Source organism: Phascolarctos cinereus, unplaced genomic scaffold (genome assembly GCF_003287225.1).
Source record: "Phascolarctos cinereus isolate Bilbo 61053 unplaced genomic scaffold, phaCin_HiC Scaffold_3;HRSCAF=262, whole genome shotgun sequence".
NCBI classification, from domain to species: domain Eukaryota; kingdom Metazoa; phylum Chordata; class Mammalia; order Diprotodontia; family Phascolarctidae; genus Phascolarctos; species Phascolarctos cinereus.
The window spans coordinates 58,902,923-58,926,429 of NW_027555736.1; the positions used below are offsets into that span (position 1 = coordinate 58,902,923).

Sequence of the window (23,507 nt, forward strand, 5' to 3'; positions counted from 1 at the left end):
TTAGGTTTGGCAGCAAAGCCCCCATGCCTTGGCTGGAGGTATAAATTATTGCTATGGGAAGGGGGGAGGGCATTCAGGCCACAAAAGAAAAGGGGTGTGCAGGATCTTGCTGTGTATATGGAAAACTTATCCTTTTAGCAGCCTGGCTCATTGACAAGCAGAAGGGCCAGTCCGGCCAGGCCTCCTGGCCCGTGCCATCCCTGCTTCTACTGGCTGTCAATTCTGTGCGTTTAGGGTTCCTCCTATCCAGAGGCAGGAACAATTTCTGGTAGAGTCTGCGTGCACCCAGGATGCTTGCGAAGAAATCACTAGTCACGATTAATTTGGTCCAGCAGTCGGTTGTGTTTACTGACCACCGACTGTGTGCAAGGTGTCTAAGATGGGGTGGGGGAGGGGCAAAGAGTAGCATGAGTCAGAGCCCACAGCCTTTGAGGCTTTCTCAGTGTTGTCTTCAGGGTCATAAGAAACCCCTGCTTGGCTGTACCTTTACCCCTAGCTTGTGCTTGGGATCTAGCTGGGCCTGTTCTTCCGTGCCTTGTACAAAGTAGGTCGAGTATAATTGGCCGATTTCTTGGAATATTTGGGTCTCTAAGTGGCATCTTTCTGGTGTGTCCCACAATAATCATAATCATAATAACAACAACAATAATAATAACTGATTATGATAGCTAGAATTTATATAGCACTTCAAGGGTATCACAACAACTCTGTTAAGATAGGTGCTGTTATCCTCCCCGTTTTAGAGAAGAGGAGACTGAGGACGATGGAGATGGCCTGGCCAAGGGGGACATGCAGCTCAAGTGTGTCTGAATCAGAATCTGAACTCTGGTCTTGCTGACATTAGGTCCAAAGTTCTATCCCCTACACCACCACCTTAGAGTAATAAGCTTTGATGATGTAACTTGCTTTTTTTTTAGTTTTTTTTTTAAATTTTATTAATTTATTTTGATTTATCAACAATCACTTCCATATGCTTTTGAGTTGAAAATTTTTCTCCCCCTTCCTCCCCCCCCACCCTCCCCAAGACGGCGCACAATCTAATATAGGCCTTACATTTACATACCCATTAAACATATTTTCACATTAGTGAAGTTGTAAGTAAAAATTAAAACCAACAGAAGGAACGATCAGAAACATGAAACAAAACTCAACAGAAGGTAAAAATAAGTGATAGCGATTCGACTTCCATAGTTCTTTCTTTGGATGTGGACAGCATTTTCCATCCCCAGGCCTCTGGAGATGTCTTAGATCCTCATAATGCTGAGAAGGGTTCAGTTTAACAATCTCAGTCATTGCATAACGTGGCTGTTATTGTGTACAAAGTCCTCTTGGTTCTGCTCACTTCACTCAGCATCAGACCATATAAGTCTTTCCAGGATTTTCTGAAGTCAGCCTGTTCATCATTTCTTATAGCACAATAGTATTCCATTACATTCATATACCACAACTTGCTCAGCCATTCCCCCAATGGATGGGCATCCTCTCAATTTCCAATTCTTTGCCACCACAAAAAGAGCTGCTCTGAATATTTTTGTAGATGTGGGTCCTTTTCCCATTTGTATGATCTCTTTGGGATACAGCCCTAGAAGTGCTATTACTGGATCAAAGGGTATGCACATTTTTGTAGCCCTTTGGGCATAGTTCCAAATTGTCCTCCGCAATGGTTGGATCATTTCACAACTCCACCAACAATGCATTAGTGTTTCAATTGTCCCCACATCTTCTCCAACATTTCTCATTTTCCTGTGTAACTTGCTTTTGTACTGTGAAAAACTCTTCCCCCTACAGAATCACACCAGGCCCAACAACTACCCTATGAGATAGGGAAGGGAAGGACTTGGCACCATGCCTGGCACATAGGAGATGCTTTATAAATGTCAATTGTTGATTGATTTCCATTTAACAAAAGAGGAAACTAAGTCCTCTAAAGCCAAGACTGGTCAGTGCACTGATCAAGGTTGTGATGTCTGTCAACGATGTGTTCCTTTTTTGTTACTGTGGTCATTGTGTAAATTGAGCTGGAGGGGACCATAGACATCATCTATTATGGCCTCATCAAAGGTCAGCAGCTCCTTTTTTTTCCTCTTTTAATTGGTCATACCATCCAACCAGTCGGCCATGGGGTTAGGTCTATACTGCGTGCTCTGGAGATGCAAAGTTAGTCATACCCTAATATTATATTATTATAATAAGTCACACCCCAGCTATTTCGAAGCCTCACCTATTCAGATCCCAACATAAACAGTGAATATTTTTTTAAGTCAATGAGTTGCCAAAGTAGATGTTAGAGTCCATTTACTAAAAAAAGTCAGTGCCCTTTGTTCATGGGAAAACCCCTTATTCAGAACATTTTTACTCTTACTTTAGGCACAATTCTAAAGAGCTTACTTCTTTTTCAAGAACTGCAAACCTACAGAAAGTTGGAAGCAGCAGATTATAAATGGAGAGGGTATAGCCTGACAATTGGGATCAGAGGTAGAAGGGATCGATCTCAGAGACACCACCCCCTCCTCTCCCCTCTTCTCCTACCCTGCCCCCTGCCATTTTACAGATGCAGAAACTGAGGGCTTCGGAGCATGAGTGGCTTACTCAAGATTAGGCAGTAGTCAATGTCAGAGGCAGAATTTGAACCCACTTCATCTCTCCAGTGATTGATTCTCTCTGTCTCTCTCTTCTCCGTCTCTCTTTCACTCACACACACAGCACTAATTCTAGAAGCAAACAGCTCTCCACACCTCAGCAGGATTTTCAGATTTCACTCTGTGACACTAGCTACAATTTAATGATTGATGATCTTTGTAACTCTGGGTCACTGAGAAATGGGTAAGTCCTGTTTACTCCATTTAAGAAGGCACGGAACTATGTAATACATATCAGAGAGATTTTCATTCAAAATAGTTAGATTTTTAAAAAGAAAGATAGTAGTCAAAGGACTAAACCCTCTTCTACCTGGAAAATTGAGGTTTTATTGAATAAAACATAAATCCTGCCCCTTGAGATATTAAAATGTAGTTGGGAAGTCAAGAATCACATGAAATTATTAGATATAAATACAATATATAATCCTACTAAATTATGTGATGAAAATGGAGTTGTAAGGAATTACTTTAGAGAGGTCCGATTCAGAGCAGCAAAACTCCTGAGAGCGGCAGGACCAAACTAAAATGTAATTGGGAGATATTGAACACAATAAATCAAAATACCATATAAAAAGATAATGTTAATTCATGGTTTTCTAAGTCAGTATGCAGCCTGAAGGGATTCGTTTCTGAGTTTGACACCACTGGCTTAGGAGGACTTTGGGTCTTGGAGGCAGTAATAATAACTGCTCACTTCTGTTGTCGTTTGGTCATTTTTAGTCATGATCCATTTGGGGGTTTTCTTGGCAAAGTTACTAGATTGGCTTGCCATTTCCTTCTCCAGCTCATTTTACAGGTGAGAAAATTGAGGCAGACAAGGTTAATGAATTGCCCAGGGTCATACAGCTAGTAAGTGTCTGAGGTCACATTTGAACTCAGGAATATGAGTCTCCTTGATTCCAGGCCTGGCACTCTATCCACTGCACCACCTAGCTGCTCTATCCAAGCTGCATCTGCTTGCCTTTACACAGCACTTTAGGGTTTTACCAGGAATAACCACCCTGTGCTGTAGGTAGCATAAGTATTATCATCCTTCCCACTTTACCAAAGGGGAAAACGGGTCTCGTGGAGGTTGAATAACATGCTCAAAGTTCCATAGCTAGTGACAGTCAAAGCTAGGACTCAATCACAAGTAGAATCACAGATACAGAAAGGACATTAGAAGTCATCTAATCAAATCCCCTCGTTTTACAGTTGAGGAAACTGAGGTCCAGAGAGAAGTGGCAGAGCCAGGACTTAGTGGAAGCATTTCGTTCTGGAGTCAGAGGACCTGGGTTCAAATCCCACCTTTGACACTTAGTAGGACCTGGATGACCTCGGGTAAGTCTCCTAACCTCCTTGGGTCTCAGTTTTCCTAATCTGTAAAATGTGAAGGTTGGACCAGATGGCGTTGGAGATTCTTTCCAGCATTAAGATCTGTGTTCCTCTGGAGGCAGTCCTCTTTCTTATTTTAAATGTGGTACTTTTTCCGTTGCATTCTGAGTGGTTGTGACTGTTGTACCGTTTGGTACCCAGTGCATAGTAGGTGCTTAATAAATGCTTGTTGATTGATAGGTTGGTCTTTGCGCACCACCGGCTTGGATGTGTACAGGGAAGGGATGAGGACAGATATGTTGGTGGTACAGCATCTCTCCCAAACCCTGGCTCTGCTGTCCTGGCCAGGGAGAGATGTGTCAGAGTAGACATGATTATTGACTTGGTCTGACATGTTCCACGAATGGCCCCAGACAGACTGCTTGGTTGGTCCTGTGACCATGAGCATGTCTTGCTGTTATGAACATTTCCTCAGACCCCATGAGTCATTCCACACACTCTGAGTCCAAGGGTGAATGCTCTTTATGAGTAGATTTCATTGGTTTTCTCTTTATGTCTTCAATGTGCAGGGTGTGTGTGTGTGTATGTGTGTGTGTGTGTGTATGTGTGTATGTGTGTGTGTGTGTGTGTGTGTGTGTGTGTGTGTGTGTGTGTGTGTGAGATATGCAAGGAGATGGTGATGGCCCCGCCTGCACACTCCATGCCTCCAGTTAGCTGTAGGATACTGGCCTCTGCAGCATGACAGAGATAAAATTAGATAATCGGCTAATCACCAGCAAATTAGCATCACATCTTTACATAGAACAAATATAGTATTTATGTAAAAGTTGTTAGGAGTTTCTCTCTTTTTAATTAGCAGAAATAAATGCAAAATGAATGATAATTAGGCAGCTGATGAATTCAGTAGTACAATTATGCCTACAGCAATGCCCCAGTCCTTAAATGCTGGATGCTCTGAGTAATCAAAGAAGCCTATTTATATAATTTATTTATAAAACAAAGTTACCACTAAAATAGGGGAGAGACACATGTACTTTCAGTGTTGGTGCCTCAGCTGTGGCAGAGACCTTCAGAAGATGGAATATGTTTGGTGAGGAGTGAATTCGGGGCTTTTCTTGCTGGTTTTTTTGTTTTTTGTTTTTGGAGGGGAGACATAACTCGATATATTTATCTTCATGTGAAAGAGACCAGCAATTGAATGATAACTTCTTGAAACCAGTCATCACAGTGAGGTTGTAGCAGCGGCTCAAGAGTCCAAAAAGTAAGCAAAGAGGAAATGGAAATGAGTTGAGATTTCCTAGGATTTAATGAGAGCGTGAAGATGAACATCTTTTCCCCCTTCCCAATCTTTTTTCCCTTTCTCAATTCTTTCGATTTCCCCCTATCTCTCATCGCCATTCTTTAGTTCTCTTCCCTTAATCGTTTCCCTCCCTTTTCCCTTATCCCTACCCTCCCTCTTTTCCCCTTTATCTTCTCTTCCACTTTTCCCTTTCCTGGATCTCCCCCCACCCCCTGCTCAAGGGCTGGAGGAAAGCTCCAAGAAAAGACCCCATTCAAGGCAGCTGCTGCTGGCTTCGCCAAGTTGGGAAGGAAGGCCGGACTGACTAGCCTGTGCCTGTCTGAAGTGTTGTTAGAAGGGGTCTGGGTGGGGGGCAGCGTGACAGTCATCAGATTGTGGCCGGTTTCAGGCTTTTGTCTGAGCGATGGATCTCTCCCTAGAGAGGCGGCTTGAGGGTTTGGAAGAGGTATAATCTAAAACCAGAGAGATGGAGCTTTCTTCCTGGAAATGGCTTCTTGTGCTACCAACCATGGGCTTTTCCTGGACAAGGCTGTTATTTTCTTTTAGTCAACTGAACATCACAGTAGAGAAAAGGGCTAGACCAGAGAAGGCTGAAAGTAACTCCACCCCACTCTCCCAAGAAAGACCCAGGCAGCAGGTTGTACTTAGGCCCGACATTGTCAGGAGCAGTAGGACTTTTCTCTGGGATCTTCCTAGACCCAAGAATGGAGATTGGATGGGTTGGAGAGCTTGCCATTCACTCAGTCTCCTGAATGAATGAACTGTCCTGTTTCCCTTCTTCCTACTATGACCCTCTGCCTTTTTTTTCTGCAATGGAATGGTAGGTGTAGGGGAGAATCTCTATGCATTCATTGGCTGGGGATCCCAAAGTGTGACCTAATGGAGAGATGGGAAAGGAAGTTTGTGGACCACCTTACTCACCAAATCAGTCATACTACCAGGCTCCTATGTCTGCCCCCAGGCAGAGCATTTGAGAGGAAAATCATGAGGCGGTCACTATCCTTTAAGAGTCCAAAGTTTATTTGGGGGCATAAGACTGACATACAAAGCTAGCTAAAAACCAAAGGGAGCCTGGTGTCAGGAAGACCTGGGTTCAAGTCCAGCCTGTGCTACCTAATGGCTCTGTGATCCTGGACGAGTCATTCAGTGCCTTAGTGTCGTGAGGCACCTTTCTAAGAATCGTCATTGCTGCACATTTGCATTGGTAAAGTGAGTGTCCTCACTGGGAGTTCCTCACTCCAGTGAACTCAGAGACAGTGGGAGGGAACATGTCAGGTGGCACAAGTACCAAATGTGTGGTAAGGAGTTCAGAGGGGGTTCAAATGAGTATGGCCTCCTAGCTGTTCTCTCTGCCTCCTCTCATCCCTTTCTTTCCAATCTGTCCTCCACAAAGCTACCAAGTTGATATTGCTAAAACACCATCCCCATCCCCTTTATACACACACTCACACACTCACACACACTCTCAAAAATCTTCATGGGCTCCCTAGAAAGAAATATCAGATCCTCAGCTTGGTATTTGAAACCTACCACAAGCTGATGCTTATCTATTTTGTCCAGCTTATTTATTCTTTCTCTCATTTTCATGCTCTTCAGTCCAGTCCAGCTAGCCTTCCATCTGTTCCCCCTACCTGGCATTTCATCTCTGCCGACCGCCAAGCCTTGGCATAAGTGGTCTGCCATTTCCAGGATTCCCTCCCCTCTTGCCTCTGGCTGGTAGAAAAGTAGAGAGCCACCTCTACAGCATGAGGACCTCCCCGACTTTGCCGATAACCTTGAGCTTAACCAGGTGCCTAAGAAATATTTGTGGATGAAAACTGCATTGAACATCAGGGCCAGTTTCCTGGAGAAGGCAGCTAGCACAAGATCTGGGTCTGCAATAATGGCTAAGATTGGAGTAAGTAGAGCAGAACAAGGAGTCCTGGCTTAAGTGCCATTTTACTAGCCCAAAGCCTGCCTCTTTCCATCCCTGCTTTTCTCCCACCTCCCTTTTTCACTTCCCTTCTCTTTCCCATTCTCTCTTGCCTTCCCATTCTCTTTCCCTCCTCTTCTCTCCTCTCTCTTTCCCTCTCCTTCTCTTCTCTCCCATTCCTTCCCTTTTTCTCCTCCCCCCCTTCTTCCCTTCTCTTCTCTCTTCCCCTCTCTCCTTCCCTCTGCATTCTCTCCTTCCCTTTCCCATTCTTCCACTTCTCTCCTTCCACTCTCCTGCCCCTCTCTTCTCTCTTTCTTTCTCTCCTTCCCTCCTGCTCTCTCCTCCCTCTCTCTTCCCCCCTCATTCTCTCCTCCCCTTCCCTCCTCCTCTCTCCTTCCCATCTCCTCTCCCTCTCTTTTTCCCTCTCTCCCTTCAGAATTCCTACAACACTCATGTTCTGGACCACTTCTTTGTCAGTTTTCCTACATTAGGTCCACACTTCTTCCTTCGGATATATGAAGTATTTGAAAGAGACACTATTCGGGGCGTTCCAGTGTTGTGGCTGTAGCAGCTTAAAGAACAGTGTTTGTAGCCTCGGAGCCGTGTATGTGGTACTTGGGCCCTGCCTTGGAAGGCTGACTGACAGGTCACTGTTGGGGTTGGGATAGACGATAGATAGGAGTCAGAAGGACCTGGAATCTTGGCTGAGGGAGAGGAACGTGTGTGTGTGTGTGTGTGTGTGTGTGTGTGTGTGTGTGTGTGTGTGTGTGTGTGTGTGTGTGTGTGTTGGGCTGGGACATTTATAACTTGCAGCTGTGCGGTCCTGGGCTCAACTGAATGTGGTAAACCGATCTGTCTTAAGGAAGTAGTGTCCCTCGAACCACTCCCCACCCATTTGTCCCCTCTACCCCCACACTCTCCTTCACCTCCAGATACCCACATCCTGTTCACAGTGTGAGGGAGCACATGGGCTGGCCCAGGGCTACCCTGGATTTCTCTTCACTGTGAGGATCTCAGATTGGGGGTGGGGGTGGCAGGCAGGATTTGGGGCAGAGGGGAATATAGGAATGAAGACAATTGCTTCCCTTCTCCCAGTTCTTCGTGGAGGCTTTGCTACATACAAATCTATCTCGGGCCTGCTGGAGACCAGGGGTCTCCCCAGCTGTGTTTGAAAGGGCATGTTGCTATGATCACCAGGTCATCCACCTATGACCCGCCTGGACCGGAGCGCCTGGAGATCAGAGCAGGCCCTGAATCATATCCTCTTTGGCTCCATTTGCTGGCCTCTTGCTTCCTCCCCCCCTTCCCCTGACCCATCACCACCCCCTGCCCTTAAATTCACTTGCAATGTCACCTCCTTTCTATTCACAAGCTCACATTCCAGTCCGGGTTTCTGCTCTGGAGAATTATGAAGGCATTCCTGTTCCCCTCCCCCCTTGCCCTTTGCTCCCAGCTCACACAAAGCTAGGGGCTCTGCCAGCCCACTCCTCCTTTCTCTGGCCCCCTTCTTCACTCCACCCCCACCCCCCCTTTCTTGTTCTCCCTCTGCCTCCTCCCTCCCCAGCTCCATCAATGAGGAGATCTCAGTGCCTTAAGAGCTGACCCAGTCTAGGTAGTAGGTTTTAGACAATCAACCCTGGCTTTTTAGAATTTCTGTGCCTGCCCCATACATCTGACCTCATTCCTGTTGGGGCTTTGGCTGTGAATTTAGGAAGCCTCTAATTGGTTTGAACAGTTGGCTAGTTTTCTCCAATTTTAGGTGATCCCGGGAATTCCATCCATCCCCTTCACCACCCCCTTTTCAGATTCTTTGTTATTTTTTTTTAATGGCTCTTGCTTTACAAAGCATGAAGAGAGAAGAATTTTTTTCTTTCTGTCTGGGGTTTTTTTGGGGGGTGGGGGAGTAGAGAGGGGCTGGTCCTCAATCAAAAGCCACCTAAATATCCCCCTTTATTAGACGGGTCTGGTTTATTAACCAGAGCCTTGTGGACGCTGACTTAACAGGCAGTAACTGATGTGTGAGGTCCCCAAGGAGCAAGAATTTCACAGCGTTTAGATTGAGCCAGACGAAGGAGGATCGTTCCTGCCCAACCTCCTTTGGGGGACCCCTTCTTCCCCATCTGAGGGGGTGGGTGACCTAGAGAAAGGAGACGGAAGGGGAAACTGGAGAGAGTTCTCACTGGGAGCCTCAAGGTGAGGAGATGAGAGGGATGCAGATGACATCCATCCTGGGCACCTTGCTAGAAACAGCCTGCTTGAGACACACCACTGGGGGATAGTTTGGATACTGGCTAACTAGACTAGTTTCAAGATTTCAGAGGAATCAAATTAAAGGAATGATTTTATTTTACCATAATGTTTTGAAGTTGTATAACACATTTGTGTGTTGATATGCATGTGAGTGTAAGCATGTGTTGGGTGGTGGCATTTGGGGGTATTTGTAGCATCAGACTACATCTCCTGCCAGCCCATAGGAGCTCCCACAGGAGATCCTGGGGCACTAATTTGTCAGTACCTATCAATCGCTCGATCAGTAAGCATTTATGTGTCAGCTGTAAGGATGTAGACAAAAGCAAAGCCGTCTCTACTCAAAAAGCTTCCATTCTGATGGGGAAGACCATGCATAGGTACAGAGGAATACACAAAACACATCCAAGGTCTGGGCAGAGGCTGCTGAGGTGCTGGGGGGGGGGGGACGGGACGGGACACGACACCAGGAAAAACCTCTTTTGTTCCCTGTTTCATGCCTTTACCTCTTGATTCCCCAACTAGGTTATCTCTGTTTTTAGGCCTGGACTGTGTCTCCTCTTCCTTGTAACCCCCACAACTGGAGGGCACTTACTAAAAGGTCGTTGCCTTGACTGGAGGCCTCCTGGGTTCACTGGAGCAGGCAAAGGCTGGCCAGTTGGAAAGGGTGGAGGGTTAGGTCTGCTTACTGAGAGAGGTAGAGGGTCACCTAAACCCGAGGAGATAAAATTACAGTTGTTTGGCCGGCAAGCTGGTGACTAATTCATAATGAGGAAAGAATTCCGCCGGAGGAGGGAGGCGGGCAGGGGGTTAAAGTGCAGCCCTGAAGGTAGCTAGGGGGGCCATGGCAGTGAGAGATAATTCCCAGAAGGCCGACAGAGCGCTACTGAGCAAGATGAGGTACATGGCAAGGCTATGTACATGCAGCTAAAAATACCCCAGGACAGCCTCTCCCTTTCACACTGGCTATTGGCTTCACAGGCAGGAGATTACTTTCAGCTTTTTCTTACCACCACCACCACCACCACCACCACCAACCCCCTTCCCACAACAAAAGAAAACAAAAACCCCCAGTGTAAAAACACACACACACACACACACACACACACACACACACATCCCCTTCCAAGAAACAGAGCCCCACAAACCCAAGGAAAAGGCCAGCAGCTTGGGCATAGGGGCCTGAGGGTGGCAGGGACAGACCTTGCCAGCTCTGATCATTCCTCCTGGTTTGGGACCAGGAGGGAGAGCTTGGGGAATCCAGGAAACTGGAGTACTTAAGTGTAAAGCCAAGATTAGCTGTGCCCAGGGACAGCAGGGAGTCGAAGGGGTGACCTCCTGCTGCTCCCTGTCTGCCCGAGGAGAGGAGGGAGGCTACCAGAGCTCAGCCTGGAGTCTGGACCACAGGCCCGCCCGCTTGTGTGCAGTCCCAGCTTGCCCTTCAGTGCCTAGTGCTCCAGCCTCCCTCATGGCATGTGTTTTCCACCCCCTTTCTCCACAGAGACGGAGGAGACTCATTCGCAAGGTGAGATCGGCGGCTTGCCAATGGTGTCTGGAGAGTGACTTAGAAGACAGGGAGCCCGTTTATAAACACCAAGGCCCTGAGAAGGTAAAAGCACACACACAAGAAGGTGGGGGTGGGGGAGAGAGAGAGAGAGAGAGAGAGAGAGAGAGAGAGAGAGAGAGAGAGAGAGAGAGAGAGGGAGAGAGAGAGAGGGAGAGAGAACGAGAGAACACACCAGCTCCTGGCTGTCCTGCTAAAGGTATCCCCAGAGCACCAAGATCACTTTGTGCCCTGGGGCACAGATGGATCTGTCTCTTATTATTGACCTGTACGTGGATGGGGGTGGGGGGGGGAGGAAGGAAGGAGTTGCCACCAAGGCAGGGCCCACAGCTGCCAGGCTGGCAGTGCCATCATTCTCTCTGCCATGATTTAGGAGGAAGAAAAGGGTTTTTAAAAGATCTCCGTTGCTTTGTTGTTCAGCAAGACCCTGAACTGGGTGTTTTCAGGTGGAGCGAGGCACCTCATCTGTACAAAAACCAGGAACTAGGTGGGGGAGGTGGCCAGTGCCCAAGGGAAAGAGCTGGGATGGCCAAGTTCATTTCTTTTCTTCCCATTCCTAGTGCAAGGTTCTTAACTGTTTTATTTTGGTGTCATGGGCCCCTTGGAAGCACTTTAGTGAAGTCTACAGATCCCTCTCAAAGTGATATTTTTAAATATATAAACTACAGAGAATTACAAGCGAAACCAATTATAATGAGATGCAGTTATCAGAATTAAAACATCTACAACAATCAGTTCCCAGACCTCAGGTTAAACACCCCTGTTCTAGGGAGCCAACAAAATGTCTCTATCCCTGACATCCCTCCTTGTTTTCAGATCATTGGTCTTTTGGGCAGTGTCTACGTTAGGTTAATAACCACTTGTAGCTCCAACTGGTAGAGTTAAAACTTCTCAGTCATTGACTTGGTTTAAGTTGGATACCTTAGGCTGTCAGGTCAAGTGGACCAGAAAGGAGTCATGTCCCCAGTGTGTACTCCCAACTCCAAAGGGAGATCACCATGCCAATTTGGACAGCTCTCAACTTGTTCAAAAACCCTTTGCATATATATTCTGGTTTGATCCTTATAGGGCATGTATGTGTATATGTATATGTGTACATATATAATACATGTGTGTATATAATACATACATTTATATACATGTACATAAAATGAGTCTTGTTATAGTCCTGTAATAGACGAACAAAGTACTGGTGGGGCTGAGGCTAGAGTTCAGGCCTCCTGACTCCAGCCTCTTCCTTACCCTGTAAAAACTATTATCTTTGCTGCTCTCCAAAGCCCACCCCAGTATAATTCTATCCTCAGGCTGCGTGGGGAAAAGGGAGGGGGTGGGGGGTGAGAAGGAGCGCTGGCCCAAAGCTGCTGGATCCCTGACAAGAATTTGGAGACTTTTTGTTAGAGGGGGAAGGGGTCGACAGAGTAGATCTCCTGCCGAGCCCACTCTTGGGCTTGTCATCTAGTCCTCTTTTTGGAGGGCCTGCTGTGTGCTCATCACCGTGCTGGGCCTTGTGGGAGCCACAAGACAAAGTGTCTGGCCCCTGCCCTCAAAGAGCTTATGGTTGGGGGAGACAAGACGTGGAGGGGCTGTCACCTGGAAGAGGGTTTTTAGTCCCCAGCACAGAACTCGGAGGAGAGGCAAATGTGGGCTCCATTGTAAAGAAAAACTTCCTTATCATTAAAGTTCTCCCAGAGGGCTGAGGGCTGCCTTTTGAGGTAGTGATCACCCCTTATGTGAAAGGGATTTCTCCTGTAGGGGAGAGTTGGACGAGATGACTTTGGATGTCAGGTCTTGATCCCCCCCTGATATTTGAGGTTCTGATTTTATAAAGATAATGTATACCTAAGGGCTGGATTCTATGAACATTGCGGGGGCGGGGATGTGAAGTAGAGGAGGATGGTCAAAGATTGCTTATTGACACTTGAAGGCAGGTACGATTTGCATAGATAGGCAGGCAAGTCCAGACATCGTGTGTGTGTGTGTGTGTGTGTGTGTGTGTGTGTGTGTGTGTGTGTGTGTGTGTACATATATACACAATACATACAGATATATAGACTATGTATATATGCACATATGTATGTAGCTATACATATACTGTGCTTTTAGTGTACATATATATATAGTTTAATTATTACATGTGTTTAACTTATTATATGTTTATATGCCCCAGGGCACAATGTACGTGTGTTTTGCATGTACACATATAGACATGCATATTTACATATGCACATACATACAAACAGATGTGTATGCAGGCACTGTACTCTGTGTGTGTGTGTGTGTGTGTGTAAAGGTCAGAGGAGAGAGATTAGAGGCTGGCATCTTGAGCCATAGGTCACCTCCTTAAAGACTCAAAACAGGCTTGACTCACCAGGGATTAGGGTGGTCTTGTGGAGAGGGGTCAGGAAGAGCTGGATTCAGATCTTGCCAAAGTACTTATTAGTTGTCACTAATAGGTGACAAGTCACTTAGTCTCTGTGTGCCTTGCCCCTCGTGGTCCCTTCTAGCTCAGATCTATGATTCTGGATCCTTTGGTCTGGGGCTGGAGTAGGGAAATGGCAGGTGGGAGTCTGGGAGATGGATTTACATCTTTTGCCAGGGGTGTGGACGGGTGAATTCTGGTGAGGTCTGGGCTCCTTCTGGGTGGTCTTCCTGGGTCTCACCATCTGGGGTTGGTTACTGTTCCCCTGATCCTCAGATCATCTGAGTTGGGGGGGAGAAGATGAGCTCAGTCTGATGGGGAGAGTTTATCCTGGGAGATGCTGTTCTGAGCCCAGCTTGCCTTGCCTGCCCTTTCGGGGTGCCAGTCAACTCCTCTGATTCTTGCTCTCCTCCCTCCCCTTATTACTACCTCTGCCTTCCAAAAACCCTGGATCGGCTCGGGGCCTGGAATATATGGCTGTTTTGTCCAGCAGATCCTCACAGCCTGTGTTTGGCTTGGCCAGGCTGGAGCTGGTCATGGTGGGGAGGAGTTCCCCTGTGGCTCTCAGCGATAGGGAGAGTGGGAGTGGGATGGGAGGAGTAGGGGGGCTATGGAATTTGAGAGCCAGAGTGGAGGACAACTCCTCCAGACCTTTGGAATGATGATTTGGGTGATTAGGGTACGAGTTGATGTATATTTTTTCTGGCTTCAAGCTCTTCACAATCTCTACCTCCACCCTGTTTGCACATCTAACCCATTTTTAACAGTGACGGGCTTCCTCCAAGCTTTCTCTGTCCTTCGGCTTTCAGCTTTGCTGACCCACAAGTGGACCCTGTCTCATTCCTACCCAGATCTTCAGCACTGCTGTCTCCTTCGTGGCCCTGGGACTCCTCATGCAGCCTGCATGTAAGGGTTGAGATGCTGATCTGTGGACAGGCTTGTCCACGAACAAGAGTATCCTCTTTCCTGTCTCCGCTCAGGGCAGCAAGCGTCTATCTCTGAGATAACGTCTGAAGTTGAGGGCCCTTCTGTCTTAGGACTGTGAGGCCCAGATTTGCTGCTGAGAGAGTGATGTGGAAAATTGAAACTGAGATTTAGAGCTGAAAGGGACCTTAAAAGTCAACTAGTTCCAACCTCATCATTATACAGATCAAGAAACTGAGGCCCATCTCACATAAGGGTGAGATTGAGCTTCTTCTGAGCTCTGTTCCCTACCTCTTCTTTGCAGTACAGTGCACTTGGAATTGAGAAGACCTGAGTTCAAAATACTTGGTAGCTGTGTGGCTCTGGGCAAGTCACTTAACTGCTTCGAGTCAATGTCCACAGCTATAAAATGGGGATAATCATAGCACTTACCCTCCCAGGGTTGTGAGGAGATGTGATACACACACACACACACACACACACACACACACACACACACACGTACAAATACAGACATACACACAGTAGCTGCATGTATACATGTTTATGAACTATACATATTGTATATGTTTTTATCTGTGTATATACACATACAGAAATATATACTCACACACATACACACACACACATATAGCACTCTGCAAACACTGAAGCATTATATAAATGTTCTTTGTTGTTATTATTATTATACACTGTTACTTCTTTGGGATAAATAAGCGGACACAGGCATCATTGTCACCTCAGTGACCCTCCTTTCTCGTAATCATTAAAAAAATCTGCACATTGGCTCCTAACTCTGCCTTCCCTTTCTTAATCAATCAGTAAATACCCACTGAGTGCCTACTGTGGGTCCAGTCCCATGCTAGAAACTGTGAGGACCCCAAAGAAAAGAGGAAGGTGGGATGTCCGCCCTTGAAGAGCTTACAGCTTACCTAACGTGTTAAACAGTCAGAGGGGACAGATACTTACTGTCCATTGCATGGTCCAGAGTCAGTGCTGTAGGTTTTCGGAACAGAGATCAGTATGGGATGGGATGGTCAAGGAAGATGGCCTGGAGGAGTGGGAAATAAGCTTGGCCGCCTATGGTGAAATAACATTGGAGAGTGGAGTCTTCTAGGGCACTAGTCATTTGAAGTTCTCCCACTGCACCAAGAGCCTTTCTAGGGACAATGTGATGAAGGTCTAGGTAGAAGAAGCTTGGGAGGATATAAGGAGGAGATGGGTCATAAAGAACCCCAGAAATCTGAACACAAAAGGGATATAATGGTGTTTTGTTTTTTAAACCTTCTTGTGGTATCCAGAGGTATGCGGGCTTCTCAATGAAAGGGGGATAGGATTGCCTCGGGGGTGGGGGCATACATTGTCTCTTTTGTTTGATACTTTCGACATCCTTATGAAGCTGGCCTTGCAAGTATCATAGGGATGGGGATAGGGACTGAACTTGTGATTTTACTGGTGCTGGGAATTTCCCAAACTCCCTCCACCAATGCAGATAGGCACCTTCCCTGCCTGAGTTCCTTAAATTCTTAGACTTAGTAAGATAAGAGCTAGGGGCCAGCACTCAAAGGGGGGGGCCTCCTGACCCCAGGTCCTATCCCCTTTGCATAATATATAATAACTGCGTGACTGTAAGGGAAAAGGAAGGGAGGAAGAGAAGAATGTTGCAGCTCCTGACGTCTGAATTCCCCTGGCTTTTCATTACAAGGAAAAGGTAAAAACCTTTCAGGGCTGTTAAGTAAAAGTCAAAGCTGTCTGTCAATTTAGACCAAATGAGATCTTTGGGTTTCTGGGTCTTGTCTCTCTCTTTCCTGCTTTTTCTGTTACTTTCTTTAGTAAATGACTCTATTTGCAAGTCCATGGAGATGCATTTGCCCTATGCTTTTTCTTTTTTCTCTGCCAATTGCAAGAGCTGAACCCTGGGAAGCACTTCCCAGGTGTCTTTAGTGACCCTTGGGGAGAGAGTGAAATCAGCTGGTACTATAGAAATAATTTTAAAAAAAACAAACAAACAAGGGAATCCTTTCCCTGTCCCGTTTATTCCTGGGAGGAAGTAATCATTGTTATCATTCACCACAGTTTTGGCATTTTGGGAGGGCTGGGGGGGAGACCCGGACCTAGTAGATTTTGAAATTTGGTAAGATTTGGCTTTGCACAATGTAGGGCTGGCCAGGTCACTTGCACTCAACAAATTCTGGAAGAAGCAAAAGGTGGCTGCCGCTAGTAGTCGGAAGACGATGACTGGGCTGCTCCCTGGAAGGGGGCCTACTCTCCCTCCTTTAGTTTCCTCTCATTTTACCCACCATTGAAGCCCTGGAATATGAGAATTTGAATGAATGAATGAACTCAGGCTGGGATCCGGAGGCTTTTCACAGGGACCCCTTTGCCAATCAGTGTCTGTGGAGCCCTTTGGATTCCTTTTCAGAATGATATTTTTAACTACATCACATAAAATACATAGTATTACAAAGGAAACAAATCATATTGAAGTAGTTACCAAAATATTTTTTTAAAATTGTGATATATTAACATATCTATCAACCTGTCTGATAACTCCAGTAAATTTGAAGTAGGCATGAGCATCCAAGGAATTTGCAACAACTGTAATGTGATGCGGAGATTTCTGTGGTTTCTATTGGTGACCAAGTCACGGGTATTGCTATTATTGCTGTTGTTTGGTGCCTACATTCATAATTGAAGGAAATACTACATTTTAGTTAGAGGTTCATGAAAATAAGTGCATCATGTTTTTGCATTCAAGTTCATGGACCCCAGGTTAAACCCCCCTGGTCTAGGCCAGCCACCTCATTTTATCCCTAGGGATGCTGAGAAAAGGTTAAATGATTTACAAAGGGGTGGGAAGGTAGCCTGCAGTGAAGAAGACATGGTCCTTGGTGAGTTTCAGTTCCAGCAGAGAGGCTGGCCTATGATGGCCTGCAGAGACAAGCACTCTGGCCTTATCTGTGCTATTCCTAACCTGATGCTGAGTCCTTGAACTTAGAGAGAGAAGGAGAACTCCCTTAGAGAGACCTGCTGGTGCTGGCTTGCCAGACCAGACCTGGGGTGGGGGTGGGCCAAAGGTGGAGAGGCAGGCTGAAGTGCTTCTGTCTCCTTTTACCTGGACTGGGTTCTCCCTGTCTCAGAACTGATACAATTGACTGTACTGTTTTTTTTTTGGGGGGGGGTTGTTTTTTGTTTTTGTTTTTGTTTTCAGTTTGGGTTTTGAGCATCCCTGCAGGGTAGAGTGAGAAGCCATTGTGTGACCTCGGAGGGGTGGGCTGGTGCCAGGAAATAAGCTATCCCATGCTGTGGGCAATCTAATTAGATCACTAGGCCTATAATAACAGTAATCCATGGAATTTATACTTACACTTTTCATAAATGGCTTTCCATCCATTATCTCATTTAAATCCTTAAGTGACCCCTGTGAGTTAGGGAAGGTGAGGGGTATTATCCTCCTGTGTACTTACTAACCGAAAGAAGAAGAAACTGGAGCCCAGAAGTCGAAAGAGCCAACCTCCGTTCACATAGGAAGAATTAGAATCCAGATCTTCTGGCAGATCTTCTCCTACCCTGTACTGTTTTTCTTCTGCAGCACGCGCACATACACACCCCTACCTGCATGTGCAGGCATATATAATACATACAGTTATATATGTATGTGAAGATAAATACACATATTCACACAAATGTGTATGTGTATGTATGTCAGTATTTATACATATATATACACACATATATACCCACACATAACCACATGATTCTGGCATTGTCTACCATCTCCCTATCCAATGTCTGACCTGGCCTGGTGCATCACACTTCCTCATGTCATATCTATCCCGGATATTGAATTGCCTAAATACACACTTATTAACGAACAGCCATTGCCTCGATCAGGATGGCTGCTAGGAGCCACTGGCAATTGGCTGTTATTAAAAACACTAAGTTTCTCATTAGAACAACTCTGTTGTAAGTATTGTTTAAATATAGATTACTAATGAAATGCCTCTTCATTGCTTTCCCAGTGAATACTTTGAGTGTAAAGTTAATTTGCAGTGTTATGTAAATTCTGTTTAACTTCAATCAAGTTTTTAATTATGTTTTTACCGCAGTAATTCCCATTTGATTTGTCATCTCCTGTTAGGTATTTAACATTTTGTAGATGGGTTTCTCTCTCTCTTTCTGTCTTTCTCTCTTTCCAAGTCCCTCCCATTTCTATAGCCATCTCTCTCTTAACTCTCACCCTAGAGCTTTGTGTATATGTCTCTTTCCTTCCTGCCTTCCTTCCTTGCTCCCTCCCTTCCTTTCTTGCTCCCTCCCTTCCTTGCTCCCTCCCTTCCTTCCTCCCTATCTGCCTGCCTTCCTTCCTCCCTTCCTTCTTTCCTTTCTTCCTTCCTTCCTGCCTTCCTTCTTTCCTTCCTTCCTTTCTTCCTTCCTTCCTGCTTTCCTTCTTTCCTTTCTTCCTTCCTTCCTGCCTTCCTCCCTTCCATCCTCACTTTGCTCTCTCCTTCTTTTTCCCTTTGCTTGCCCCATCTCTTTCCTTCCCTTGGGATCTCCCCAAAGTGAAGCTATTAGAGAGAGGACAGTTTGAAGTTCCCTTCTTCTAATTCCCCAGGAGAGAGGAAGGACCCAGTAGGAAGGCACCTGGTGGGGGGCAGCTCAGTGGAGGAAGCCACCTGGGTGGCTGAACCCAAAGCAAATGAGTGGGCATCTTTTGTGAGCTTTGGCTGGTGAAGCTCTCTTCCCAGGACTGGAAGGGGAAAGAGCAATGCACAGGGGAGACTAAAGGGCAAAGGGCATTCCTGGGGTTTTAGAAGAGGCATATGAGAGAAGGTTGGAAGTGGACAGAGTTGCTGAACTTGGTGTCAGAAGACCCAGGTTCAAATCCTGGCTCTGATATCTATTACCTGTGTGATCTTGGGCAGGACACAGTCTCTGTAGTCCTCAGTTTCTTCATCTGTAAAATAAAGGGGTCAGACTAGATGACCTCTCAGGTCCCTTCCAGCTCTAAATTTATGGAACTATTAATGGCCAGTGGACCTCTTTCTTTCCTTCCTTCCTTCCTTCCTTCCTTCCTTCCTTCCTTCCTTCCTTCCTTCTTCCTTCATTTCTTTCTTTCCTTCTTTTTTCTTTCTTTCCTTCTTTCCTCCTTCCTTCTTTCTTTTCTTCTTTCTTTCCTTCTTTCTTCCTTCTTTCTTTCCTCCCTCCCTCCTTCTTCCCTCCTTCCTTCCTTCCTTCCTTCCTTTCTTCCTTCCTTCCTTCCTTCCTTCCTTCCTTCCTTCCTTCCTTCCTTCCTTCCTTCCTTTCCTTCTTTCCTTCCTTCCTTCCTTCCTTCCTTCCTTCCTTCCTTCCTTCCTTCCTTCTTTCCTTCCTTCTTTCCATCCTTCCTTCCTTCCTTCCTTCCTTCCCTCCCTCCCTCCCTCCTTCCTTCCCTCTTTCTGGCAATCAAATTTAAGCAACTTGCCCAGGATCACAGAGCTAGTAAGTATCTGAGGCCCGATTTAAACTCAGGTCTTCCTGACTCCGGGGCCAGTGCTCTATCCACTGTGATATGTAGCTGCCCTGACCTCTTCTTTCTTTAGAACCTTCTTCCTTTTTTTATTGGAAGTCTCTGCTTCCCATAGTCAAAGCAGTGAATGAAAAGGGAACAGAATGTGAGTGGGGGTGGGGGTGGAAGGAGAGGAGGAGGGAATATTCTTGGCTTTTGTCAAAATAGTGACCTGCCCAGTTTTGATTCAGTGCCTATTTGTTACAGCTGGACTATTGTCCTCTGTGCCAGGTTCCTGGGGAACCTGTCTTCATGCCAGGGTGAAAGTAGATAGCCATGTGTCAAAGGCACAGAGCGGTAGAACTCTTGTTCAGAAGCCCTGTGTCCTGCCTGTCCCCTCCAGGTCTGGGAGCCAACAGGCCAGACCCAGAGGGGAAAGAAAGGGAGACCCTGTCATTCCCTGCAGAGAATCTTAGCATTGGAGAATTTTAGAGCTAGAAGGAATCTCAGAGACCATCTAATCCACTGGCCTCATTTTGACAAATGTGAAAACAGAGAAATGAATTGAGTTGCCCAAGGTCATATACCTTGCTAAAGGTAGACCCAGGATTTCAGGCTCTATACATCAGTGCTTTCTACTGTGCCCCTCCCTGGCCTGAGCAGTTCTCCTCAGAGCCCCATAAGCTTGGGGGGTGGGAAGGAAGGGGTGGTCTCCCTGCTTTTCTTTGACTTACTGATCGTTTTGCTTAACTCTGTTAAGTCCTCCTCTCACCACTCTGAGTCTGGGTTGAGGGGACCATATTAGAGTCAAGGTTATTTCTAAGATCAGACATCTAGTCTTTGCTACAGCTTGAGGCTCTATCCCACCAGATCCATGTGACTTGCCTGCCTCTTCTTTCCTTTGCCATGTGTTACAATGAAAAGAGCCCTCTCCTGGGCATGGAGAAGCTAAAAAGTTTTAGGTCTGGATCTACCCTTCGCTCACTCACTGTGTGACCTTTGGCTCATTCCTCTTTCTAGCCTTCTTTTCCCTCTTGTGCCAAATGGGGAGAGTGGACCAGATATGGTTACGGTTCTTTTCAGCTCTCATGTCCTAATATTCTCCCCTGCTTGGTCACTGACAGGAATGAGGGAGCAGTCATGTCCAGATGTCCTGGGCATTCCCAAAAGGCATCTGCCTTCCCTCAGGAGAAGGAAAGAAAGACGAAAACCACAGACACAATCCCTTGAACGTGTATGTGTGTGTGTGTGTGTGTGTGTGTGTGTGTGTGTGTGTGTGTGTGTGTGTGTGTGTACATATACGTCTCATTTATTTTTTCGCTTGACACTCCTCTGTGTCTGTCTCATTCAGGAAGTGGGAAACAAGTGTTTGGAGAACACATTTTTCTGGGTGAAGAAAGGCAGCTCCTTTCAGTCATCCTTCAAAGCCACAGAAATCTGATTCCTCCCTGCCACATGACGTGTGTGTGTGTGTGTGTGTGTGTGTGTGTGTGTGTGTGTGTGTGTGAACAGAATGAAACCTTAGCCAATCACGTGGGCCTTTTTTTCTATTTGTCAAGTAAGCAGTTTAGCCCAGTTAGAGTTGGAAAACACTGACTTCCCAGCTCTGATATGAAAAGAGGGGGAGAGAGAGCTGCATGGGAGTGTGGAGAGTGAATGCCGCCATGGATGGATTAGGGGAACTTGGACAGCTTGGGGGAGAAGAAGCAGCCTTCAGATAATTGAGACCTGAGCAAGCTCCTATTTTGGCATAAAGAGTTTTAATTTTCCCCCCTTTACTTCTTCCTTCCCAACCTTTGGGGTTCGGAATGATGTCATAAGAAAAGGGAGTAAGCCATCAGTTGAAACCCAAGTGAGTGAATTGCAATTTAAGATATTGGTAAGTTTTTAGGGGTCATCTTACCTACCACTCTCGTGTCATAGATGGGGAAACTGAGGCCCAGAAGGAAGAAGTGATTTGCCCAAGGTTAACACAGGCTTTGATTCTGATTAGATAAAAAGTAGATGTAAAGATGTGAAAAGAGTCTTGTTTACAGGAAAGGCTCATTGGGTTAAATCATGCCCTGTGGCTCATTCTGTTGGTGCTAAGCTGTTCTCCAAAAGTCTTTTACAGCCAAGCCAGACACAGAATTAAGTGTTCAGTACTGGACCAATCCCATTCTACCATCACCATCCCAGGCACTGCCTGCCATCTGAAGGCTGGAGACTGCAAGCCAAGGGTAGGAGGACCTCACAGGTCCCTCTCAGAGCACTCTCTCTCTCTCTCTCTCTCTCTCTCTCTCTCTCTCTCTCTCTCTCTCTCTCTCTCTCTCTCTCTCCCTCTCTCTCCCCCTGTCTCTGTTTCTCTCTCTCTCTCTGTGTCAACATATTTCCTACTTCCCACATTTTTCATTCTCCCACCTGTTAGAATATTTTTCTCCAAGAGTCTCTGCTCAGATCTCATCTTTCCCATAGAGTTTCCCTAATGCCCTCCTTCCTCAAATGTTCCTCGAGTATTCTGTCTGGATTTCTCCATTGTCCCATTATTTCAACTTATCTTGCATTATATTTATTTGAGCTCATGTTTTATCCCCTCTAATAAAATATAACCTCAATCACAAGCACTGCAATATTTTTTTCTTTGTATCTCCAAAGTCTTACATGTAAGTAGTATTCAAAAATTGTTTTGAAAAAATTTGGATTTATATATAATGCATTGTACCAGTACCCTCACATAAAGAGTACTTACATGTAGGTAAATCAAAATATCTTAGACTTTTGAAAATACTTAGCTCAACTCAGTCATCTCTAAGCTTGAGGAAACCTAAGGCCAGAGAGGGGAAATTACTCAAACCAAGGTCACACAGATGTCCAGAGCATTCCCAGAAGGCATCTGCCTTCCTTCAGGAAGGGAGAAAGAAGAAAACCCCAGACCTGGGATTAGCTGCCCACCTGGAACTAGAGTCTGGATTCCCCTGTGTTTTGCAGGTATATATGTATATAAACGCTACTTTCTCCTGTGTATGCTGGCTTTCCCCTTCCCTGAATTCCCCTTGTAGGTTAAAGTGGGGATGCCACAGTTGAACATTCCTGTGTTCTGAAGCTGTTTCCTCAGGAGAGAGTTCTTTTCTCTCTGCCTAGACTGTGAGCTCCAGACTTCGCATCGTCTTTGTATTCCCACAAGGCTACGTAAAAAGCAGGAGCTCAGCAAATTATTTCATTTTGATTCACAATGATTAACTGCCAGGAAGTCCCACAAGGGCAGTGTCTTAGCTAAACTTTTCTGTCACACAATTGCCTTTTATAGACTTCATTATACATTTGGAGCTTAATGTGTGTTGAGGGAGTCTCATTCCTCTTCTAGCTTTGCTGTTTCCTTACCTGTATGACTTTGGGCAGGTTGCTTCCCCTCTCTGAATTTCAGTTTCCTCATCTGTAAAAGGAAGCTGTTTGTCCCTTCCAAATTTAAGTAATGTGAACCTGTGAAATGTCTCAAACTGGCTTGACCATCCAGCTGTTAATAAAGATCAAGGCAGCCTAGTATAGTGGATGGAATGCTGGGCTTAGGAAGGCCAGTGTCCCATGTGTGACCATGGATAAGTCACTAAAATTTCCTGAGCCTTAGTTTACTCATCTGTAAAATGGGGATGATATCAGTAGTACCTACAGCACTTATTTTATAGGGTTGTTGTGAAGCTGAAATGAGATAATATACTTTGCAGGC

The 23,507-nt window shown here is 45.8% G+C and overlaps 1 protein-coding gene across 8 annotated transcripts in view; it reads left to right on the forward strand.

The window, feature by feature from the left end:
• ZMIZ1 (zinc finger MIZ-type containing 1) overlaps positions 1-23,507 on the forward strand; it is a 449,347-nt gene that overhangs the window by 107,999 nt on the left and 317,841 nt on the right. For 6 of the 8 annotated variants that reach the window (XM_078150873.1, XM_021005985.2, XM_021005984.2 and 3 more), the window contains exon 3: positions 10,914-11,021. The exons of 1 other annotated variant lie outside the window; for it this stretch is intronic. The gene's annotated coding sequence lies outside the window, so the exon portion shown is untranslated. Of the gene's footprint in view, positions 1-3,833; positions 3,960-10,913; positions 11,022-23,507 lie in introns of all 8 variants that reach the window. One more of the 8 variants, XM_078150871.1, reaches the window with a different exon arrangement.